Genomic DNA, 10,000 nt, shown 5'->3' with positions numbered 1-10,000 from the left:
ATCTTTACAGTCCAAAACATGTAAAAAAACTGAATATATTAATTTTGTTTGCTTATATTTATCTACAACTTTTTTCATTATGAAAGCACCAAGTTTAAATAAACTAAGACTTAAATTTAGAACATTTCTATTATTTGATTTGATAAAACAAGATTCAATGATATTCCTTTTAACTGTGTCATTACATGGACTAAGGCTCTTGCTTGACTCCAGTTAATAGGATGGTCTAAATCTCTCATATGTACAATAATGCATTCGATATTTGCCCAGTTCTCACAGAATATTGATGTTGCTTGACGACGCTGTGAAAGAGATTTGCCGGTCTATCCGTAATAGACTTTATCACACTTTTTGCAAGGAATTTCATATATGCAGCCTGGAAGATCTTTAGGAGAAGTTTTTGATTACTAAACTCTTAACATTAATATTACTGAAAACAACATTATGTTAAAAAGCTTTAAAATTCTAGGAATATCTAAAAACCTTTCATCATAAGGTAATTTTAGAATGTTATGCTTACTAAATTCAAGTTTGTCATTAGTTGAATAAAATGTTTTTCTAGCTCTTTCCATGCCACATCTACAAAAGTCCTTTTGGGTAAATTTAAGTTTCAATGCAATATCAATAAATAGTTTTAATTTCAGCGTCAATAAACTGCGGGCTACAGACACGTAAAGCCCTTAGGAACATCCCAGAAAAAACAGAGAATTTAACATTTTGATGGTGATTGGAGTAGTAATGAACAAAAGAGGCAATATTAGTTGATTTTCGAAAGACTGAAAAGGTGAAATTTCTATCATTTCTATGGACAGTTACATCAAGAAAATTCAAATTACAATTTCTTTCTTCCTCTACAGTAAATTTTATAGAAGGGAACTAAATTATTGAGATTATTAAGGAATTCCTGGAGGTTTTTGTGAACTGGCCAAATACAGAAGATATCATCCCACGAACCTAAACCAAATAACTTTTTGGGGCAAAATTCTTGGTAAGAGTTTTGTCTCAAAAAAAAAAATTGCCATGTGAATATTGCTAAGGACAGGAGATAAGGGATTACCCATAGCCATGCCAAACTTTTGTACAAAAAAATTCCCCATTGAAACAAAATTTACTATCTTTGATACATAACCTTATGGACTAATGAGATTTGCTACACTTAAGGAATGTCATGACGCTCTAATTCCTCTTCCAAATATTCAAGTAAGTCATCTACAGGCACTTTTGTAAATAAAGAGACAACATCAAAACGCTGAAATTAAAACTATTTATGATATTGCATTGAAACTTAAATACCCAAGGACTTTTGTAGATATGGCATGGAAAAGAGCTAGAAAAACATTTTGTTTTTATTCAGCTAATGACAAACTTGAATTTAGTAAGCATAACATTCTAAAAAAAATTACCTTATGATGAAAGGTTTTTAGATATTCCTAGAATTTTTAAAGCTTTTTAACATAAATGTTGTTTTCAGTAATATTAATGTCAAGAGTTTAGTAATCAAAAATTCTCCTAAAGATCTTCCAGGCTGCATATATGAAATTCCTTGCAAAAAGTGTGATAAATCTATTACGGACAGACCGCAAATCTCTTTCACAGCGTCTCAAGCAACATCAATATTCTGTGAGAACTGGGCAAATATCGAATGCATTATTTGTACATATGAGAGATTTAGACCATCCTATTAACTGGAGTCAGCAAGAGCCTTAGTCCCATGTAATGACACAGTTAAAAGGAAAAGGAATATCATTGAATCTTGTTTTATCAAATTAAATAATAGAAATGTTCTAAATTTAAGTCTTAGTTTATTTAAACTTGATGCTTTCATAATGAAAAAAGTTGTAGATAAATATAAGCAACAAAATTAATATATTCAGTTTTTACATGTTTTGGACTGTAAAGATACTTTGTAATTTCGGTTAGGGTCAGAATCTGTTTAAGTTTGTGACCGTGTGATATCCGATAATCCTGGATTATCCCTTTTAATTTTTACCCTTTTTTGATAATTAACCATCTGGTATTCCTGATCTTGTTTGTACCTGAGGCCTTCCTCTCCAATCGTACTTTAGTAGCTCCTTGACGATGTCTGAATAAAGACGAAGCGCTTGGATTTCTGACTATCATTTTCCCGTGGTATTCGCTTATATATATATATATATATATAGTATATATATATATATATATATATATCTGTAGAGCATTATTATATTGTTTATATAAGACATCGACAGAACTATTATAACCTCTTTTGAAATACATAGAATGACGGGGTCTCGTTCCGAGATTCTGGGGCGGTACGTAACGTCCAGGGCCCACCGCTTCAGCTCCGCCAGACACGGAGAGACGTCCTTTTTCTTATAAATTCTTTGGATGCTTGAAAGTAATTAAGAAAATGTTTCCTGTACAGTACACAGAGGAGACCGTAAAGAACGTCACAGGAAAATGTCGCTAGACTAGCATAAAAAAAGGCAATGAAACCGGGACCCATGAAACTTAAAGCCACAGCCAGCTTGTGGCCTGTCCTACAGCGTTACCCAGGAACGTCAGTGAAGCTTTTCCTACTACGTTCCTGGGTTTGAAAGGATCCATAGGTTCGCGCCCTGGTCCAGGCAAATCTATTATCGAGAAAAAATTCCCCTTCGGTTAAGCATATATGAAAATATATTAATTCCGAGGTAGAGCGAATTAGATATTAAAGGACATTGTAGCTCGTATATATGTATATGAATCACGGAAATGTGATATGACTTATATATATATATATATATATATATATATATATATATATATATATATATATATGTGTGTGTGTGTGTGTGTGTGTGTGTATATATATATAATATATATATATTTATATTTATATATATAATAAATTAATATGTCTATCTATCGTTCGATGTTTATATAATATAGCTAAATTTGATTGAAAGATTTATACATATATTTTATATGTATATAGATATATATATATATATATATATATATATATATATATATATATATATATATATATATATATAATATAGGGAGATTGCTTGTGTCTGTTGCTAGTTAAAACTTACGTCACGGCAGCTTGACAATCAGGGCTCGATTGCTTCCTGTGGCCGACTGATTTTGATGTGGTCAAACTTAAGTTGCTTATGGTGGTATGCATCCCGGGGAATTGGGGGGGGGGGTGGGGGGGGGGGGGTGGTTCGAGGCGGGGGGGCGGTGGGGAGAGAAGGGCTTTTGGGGCCAAAAACCTCATCCAAGCAATGACTTGCTTTACACTGGGATGGTTACAAGTGCGGATTATATATGTGTGTGTATATATAACTATATATATATATATATATATATATATATATAGATATATATATATATATATATATATATTATATATATATGCAATCATACATACATATACGAGATTGATTGTCCCACCAAAAGGAAAAGTTATGTGTATATATATATATATATATATGTATATATATATATATATATATATATATATATATATATATATTATATAGAGAGAGAGAGAGAGAGAGAGAGAGAGAGAGCAGAGAGAGAGAGAGAGAGAGAATTTTACCAGAATTGAAAGCTGTAATTATATTGTTATAATTAATATGAATTTTTGCATTACACTATAAATTATTACTCCTTCAACTCACGAGAATTTAAACAACCCAGTATATTACCGTCGCCTTTTAACGAGCAACACACTTAACGCAATGCCAGGAAACTACAGCAACAACAACAACAAAAGCAATTCCCAAACCCAGAACAAATGTTTTTGGAACGAAAACAACAAATGAGCGCCTCAGTGGCGTGGTTGGTATGGTGTTGGCGTACCACATCGGTGTCCGCGAGTTTGATTCTCGGGCATTCCACTGAGGTGTGAGAGATGTGTATTCCTGGTGATAGAAGTTCACTGTCGACGTGGTTCGGAAGTCACGTAAAGCCGTAGGTCCCGTTGCTGAATAACCACTGGTTCCATGCAACGTAAAAACACCAAACAAACAAACGAACAAACAAAGAACAAAACATGAGTTAGCGTTACGCAAGTGTCCGTGCAAAGCTCGACAAAGGTGGGCGGGTGACGATTTCAAGAGATCCATCCAGCCGCCTCCGATGTAATACACCTTTGCAAAAGGTAGGTAGGTAGGAAGTAGGGAAGGTCACCTCCAAATAGATTCTACGGGGCGCGTTGGGATGGGCTGGCTACCTTCGTTGGCGGGATGGGGGCGAGAGGGGGGGGTGTCCTTAAGTTTGTATTTTGTGCTTGTCTGTGTGGATGTTTTGTGTGTCAGCGTCTATGTATGTATGTATATGCAAAACATTGGAATATGTATGAAATGAGTAAGGTTTCCTTGGAAAGACTGAACGATAATTTTGCGTGTGTTAACTGAGATACTTTTTTTGTGCATTGTTCAGTAAATAGGAAAGGCAGTGTTCAGTAGATAAGAAAAACCAATGATATCTTTGTCATAGTTGTATAGGATTTATTAGCAACAACAGCGGGAGTTGTTAGTGTGGTTCGTGAGAAAACTAAAATAGATAAGTATGAAAAAGAAACGCAAAGTAGTGGCCATGAGATTTTTATTTAGTGGACTTTCATTGATCTACTAATCTGCCAGTGTTGTTTTTACTAAGAAATAGTCAACGGTAGCAGCATTGTTTATTTTTTTCGCGTAACCAGTAAACAAGACGCCAATAAAACGATCGTCAAATAGCTGAGCCGCTCTTGTATCCGAAAGTTTCGGAAGTATAATAAGGAAACTGTTAATGGATTGCAAAGCTCTCATGCGGTGCACTGTAGGCATTACTTAAGGTTCTTTGGAGCGTCTCTTCGGCCACTAGCTACAATCCCTTTCATTCCTTTTACTGTAACCCTGTTCATATTATCTTTCTACCCTTTGCTATATACCAATTGTTTCATAGTACAACTGCTTTGAAGTTTTCCTCCTGTTACACCTTTCATACCTTTCGACTGTCAAATTTCCCTTTCAGCGCTGAATGACCTCATAGGTCTCAGCGCTTGGCCTTGGGCCAAAATTCTACCACATGTTATCAAGCTCTAAAAGAAGTGGATATTATCTCTACAACTTTCACGATCGAATTGGAGAGCAATATCAGAAATGGATCGTTCACCAGCTCTGTCGTCCTCTAACGACACTTTTTTTTTTTGTTATGGCTGAGTTTACTAGCTATGATTTTCAAGTTTTCTCTAAATGGTTCATTTTGTAATTTTACCGTTATGTGAATTCATATACGACTAACATTTTAAGAAAATTGTGACACTTTTAAATGTTCTATGATACAGTAGGAAATTTAAAATATTTTCCTTTGGTGTTATTTGATTTTTTTTAATTGACAGCTATAATTATTTTTTAGGTTTTAATTTATAGTGTCATAAAACAAAAGGAAAGTATCAAAATACTAAACAAAAATCACGTTTGATTATTAGCTGTCAGTCTTTTCCCAGTCCTCATCTACAACCATATATATTTGAAAAGGTCAGTATGCGTAACTTAACTTCATTGGTATGCCTGCAATTAACGAATAGTTTGTTTTTGATGTACATAATAAACAAACACATGTAATTTGTTTAATTTTTAGTTTTCTGTGAAAGAAAACTAGTGAGACGGCTTTGTCTGTCCGTCCGCACTTTTTCTGTCCACCCTCAGATCTTAAAAACTGCTGAGGCTAGAGGGCTGCAAATTGCTATGTTGATCAGCCAACCTCCAACCATCGGACATACCAAATTGCAGTCCTCTAGTCTTCTCAGTAATTTTGATTTTATTTAAGGTTAAAGGTAGACTTATTCCTTTAGTTCCCAGCCCATTGAAATTGAAGAGCAGGGATAAAATCTTAATATAACATTCCCTCACTCCCTCACTCCGGCTTGTAACTGTAAAAATACTTGAGTCTACCTCTGCTGTGTTAAGGATCTGAGTCGCTCGAATGAAAATGTCTAGCCATCTCTTAAGAGATTCATTCTCGGCGTAATGAACTTTAGTTAAAAATAGAACATGATTATGTTACCAACATATACGTATATATATATATACTGCTCTGGCATGTGTTCATGGAATGAATGACGACTGTTTTTGCGTGTTAATTTGCGAATGATTTCATCACGTCTTGTGCTTTTGTTTGTTAATAGTTTATTATAATTTATCTGCATTTTTATTCTATTTATTTATTAATTTTGGGATGTATTTTTCTTTACTAATAACTGATCTCTTCTTTCTGTATGTCGCATTACCCTCTGTTACTGCTTTCAAATGAACGTCATAATATTCTTTGACAGTTTGAATTTCAAGGCAAAATAAATACATAAATAGATAAAGATATAGGTAAATTGTAAACTTGTTCCAGATGAGTAGGGCTCATCTTCATGATAATAATAATAATAATGAAAATATTATTATTATTATTATTATTATTATTATTATTATTATTATTATTATTATTGAAAGTAAAATGTAAGTCTGCCAAGGGAAAGTATTATGAAAAGCTGTTTTATTGCGCTTACAGGACTGGATTATTTTAGATATACTCGTATTATGTAAATTCGTTTTGCCCAATCCCAGAGCCGACAGAGAATAAGGATAGATAAGTTACAGTGGCAGAGGCAGAGCCCCAGTGTGGGCACCTGGTACCTAGAGAAGCGCAAAAGTTGGGCATGGCTGGTATTAGAAGACAGAGAGAGATGGGGGCGGGTATCGGGCATGTTAGGGGACAGAGAGAGATGTGGGTACGGGTATCGGGTATGTAAGGGGAGAGAGAGAGAGAGAGAGAGAGAGAGAGAGAGAGATGGGAGCCGGGTATCGGGCATGTAAGGGGAGAGAGAAAGAGAGATGGGTATGGGGCACTAAGAGGGCTGGGTGGATCTAGTAGTGAGTGTGGTGATGGCACCATGCCAGCCAATCGAGAGAGGAGGGCTTTCTCTCTTTCTCTCTCTTTCTCTCTTTCTCTCTCTCGCTCTCCCTTTTCCTTTTTTTCTTTTCTTTCTCTCTCCCTCCTTTCCCTCCTTCCCTCCCTCTCTTTCCATTCTGGACCTTTGCCCTCTCTCTCCATCTCCTCTCTCTCTCAGGGCTCCTCTCTCTCTCTCTCTCTCTCTCTCCATCCTGATACCCCAGAGCCTCGCCCTCCCCAATGGGTACCTCCTCCTCCTCCTCCGGTCCCCAGCAGTAGTGTAGTCCATCAGTCCTCAGTGCCGGGCTAGTCCTCAATAGTATCGGAGGTCGGCCGTTGTTCCTCTTCGCCTACCACCGCCCACGAGCAACGCCTACACACCCTTACAGGTACGCCCCCGCCCGCTTCAATCCTGGAAGATCCAAGAGAGAGAGAGAGGGAGGAAAAAAGAAAAAAAATATTATCCGCCCATCTTCCATCCAACCGTTCGTCGCCTCCGTCGTGTGTTCGTCTTCTCGTTTGTGTGTTGTTGTGTGTTATAGTCTTCCCCTCTCCCTTCTGCTCCCCCCCCCCCTCCCCAATACCCCGCCCATGCACCTAAGGACGTGACTTAATAAGTTCTTCTTCTTCTTCTTCCACCGTCGTCGTTTGAGATAGAAACGTAGAAAAAAGAAAGAGAGAAGACAGTCGCCGATAGACGGACGGAGAGACAGATAGACAGACAGAGAGATAGATGCCTCCGTCGTCAGTTTAGCAACGAAAGAGAGAGACAGAGAAAGATAGAGAAGATAAGAAGAGACGGAGACGCCGGTAAACGGACGGAGAGAGAGAAAGATAGATGCTACCGTCGTCAGTGTAGCTGTTTTTGGAGCAACGAATCAAGAGAGATAGAGAGGAAGTTTGAGAAGACGGGAAGAGACAGAGACGTCGATAAACGGACAGAGAAAGAGACAGATCTAGAAAGGAAAAGATACAGACAGAGAATGAGAGAGAATTCGATCGGCAACCATGAAGGTACGGCGAAGTTGAATGGCAAAACGAATGATTTCCCGCTACTATAATAAAATCGAATTGTTAAAATTTTATAAAATAGAGCGATGCTGCCTTTGGGTGGATTCTCCAATCCCAAGGTTTCATTTTCTTTCGCTGTCTGGTGTAAAGTGCACGGAAAAATAAAACTTAAAAATAAAAATAAACAAAACTAAAAGAGTAATGCGTCTCGTTTAAGGTTTGTCTTCAGCCGTGGAATGCGGAGTGATCGGAAAAATAAACAAAATCATAAAAGAGTATTGTCTCTCGTTTATAAAAAAGTTCGCCGAGGAAGTACTACTATAGTAGTGTGTCTCGGTTGCATGGACAGACGCAACGCTTGTTAGATGGCTGTTTTATTTTTCAAAGAAAAACAACCCGACCCTTTTGTTGTTGCGCCGTAGCTTAAAATGGGCAAGTGCCCACAGCGCTGCTGTAACACCTTCCCTCAAGTGCTGTGCTTTGTGTGAAGTTGTTTAACCGCAATGAAACGCTGCGAGAGAGTCGAGGATTTGCAAAAAAAGGCTGAATGGCTTAGTCGGAGTTGTGTAATCGCTGTGAGGGTGCTTTGTTAAGGTTTATTTTTTTTTTAAATGATTTTCTTTATTTTTATTTTAAGGAAGCATAGCTTCTAAAGGGCTGGCCACCACGTAGCATCTGAAATTATGCGTAGCTTTGACAAGTCTTAACGGATTTACAAAGCAGGCATTTAAAGAGAATTCAAACATTTAACTGAATGCATAAAAATGTTTTGAGAGAAAAATGTTTGGTATGCAAAGCTTTTTTTAAAGAGATAAAAAAAATTGATTTGCCAAGCTTTATTTTAAAGAAATCAAAACATATGGTGTGCTGTTTTTTTTTTAGATCAAAATATTTAATATACAAACTTTTTTTTTTTTTAGATCAAAACATTTGATACGCAAAGCTTTTTCTAAAGAGATAAAAACATTTAATGTGCAAAGGTTTTTTTTAGACCGAATCATTTAATATGCAAAGCTTTTTTTAAGAGATCAAAACATTTGATATGAAAACTTTTTTTTTACATAAAAAACTCAATAAGTTATAATCAGAGTTAAAGCATGGTACAAGTTTTCCCACTGGTTTCAGAAGCGAGAACGAATGTAGCTGTTACTACTGCCTTAATCATTCCTGAAGCCACCCTAATTTAAGGAAATGGATGTAGTATTTGTTCAAAGAAAACAAACACGCACACAAACACACAGTGTAAAAAAAAAACCCCCCAAAAAAAAAAAAAAAAAAAAAAAAACTGAGATTGTAAGAGTTTTTAGTAATGGGAGATTTTAAAATTTTTCGGGACACGGTGGACTCCCATGAGTCGCTCAGCATGTGTGTGTGTGTGTGTGTGTGTGAGCAGACTTGATTAAGGTAATTGTATATGGAACTGCGACGCAAGAAACGAGAGAGAGAGAGAGAGAGAGAGAGAGGAGAGAGAGAGGAGAGCCTTGGTGTATGGTTGCCTGGTTTCTTAATTAGATACGTCAGGGAATCATAAAAGTTTTACATAAAGTGATAGTTAGAATGCAAGGAAAGAGAGAGAGAGAGAGAGAGGTATCGTCAGTCATCTAATACTCTTTGGTTGCGATGATGATAAGCAGAACACAGAGTAATCGAAATTCCGATGTGTCATGCGAATGATTAGCTGTATCTGAGGAGAATATTTTATATATATATATATATATATATATATATATATATATATATATATCTATATATATATATACTGCATACATACATACCCCACATACATTTATTGACTTAATACATGATTAAGAAGGACAGAAATAAATAAATAAAATATACGTATAACATATATATTATTTGATATATTAGTTATGTATATATATAATACATATAATATATATATATTATATATATTATAATATAATATATATATACTAATAATATTATACACACATTTTCATGCTACATTACATAGTCTGCAATAATTTATTTACTTAATACATGATTAAGAAGGACTATATATATATATATATATATATATATATATATATATATATATATATATATATATATATATATATATATATAT

General features: G+C 35.6%; 1 protein-coding gene across 10 annotated transcripts in view; it reads left to right on the top strand.

Moving 5' to 3' along the window:
• Positions 1 to 7,140: 7,140 nt before the first annotated feature.
• Positions 7,141 to 10,000, top strand: part of LOC135209998 (signal transducer and activator of transcription B-like) — a 161,767-nt gene continuing 158,907 nt past the window's right edge. For 7 of the 10 annotated variants that reach the window (XM_064242752.1, XM_064242744.1, XM_064242751.1 and 4 more), the window contains exon 1: positions 7,142 to 7,289. The gene's annotated coding sequence lies outside the window, so the exon portion shown is untranslated. Of the gene's footprint in view, positions 7,290 to 7,528; positions 7,915 to 10,000 lie in introns of those variants that run through there. The other 3 variants (XM_064242745.1, XM_064242739.1, XM_064242741.1) reach the window with 2 other exon arrangements.

Source organism: Macrobrachium nipponense, chromosome 39 (genome assembly GCF_015104395.2).
Source record: "Macrobrachium nipponense isolate FS-2020 chromosome 39, ASM1510439v2, whole genome shotgun sequence".
NCBI lineage: Eukaryota > Metazoa > Arthropoda > Malacostraca > Decapoda > Palaemonidae > Macrobrachium > Macrobrachium nipponense.
Note: the sequence above shows the minus strand (reverse complement) of the source record. Positions and strands in the feature narration are given on the sequence as shown.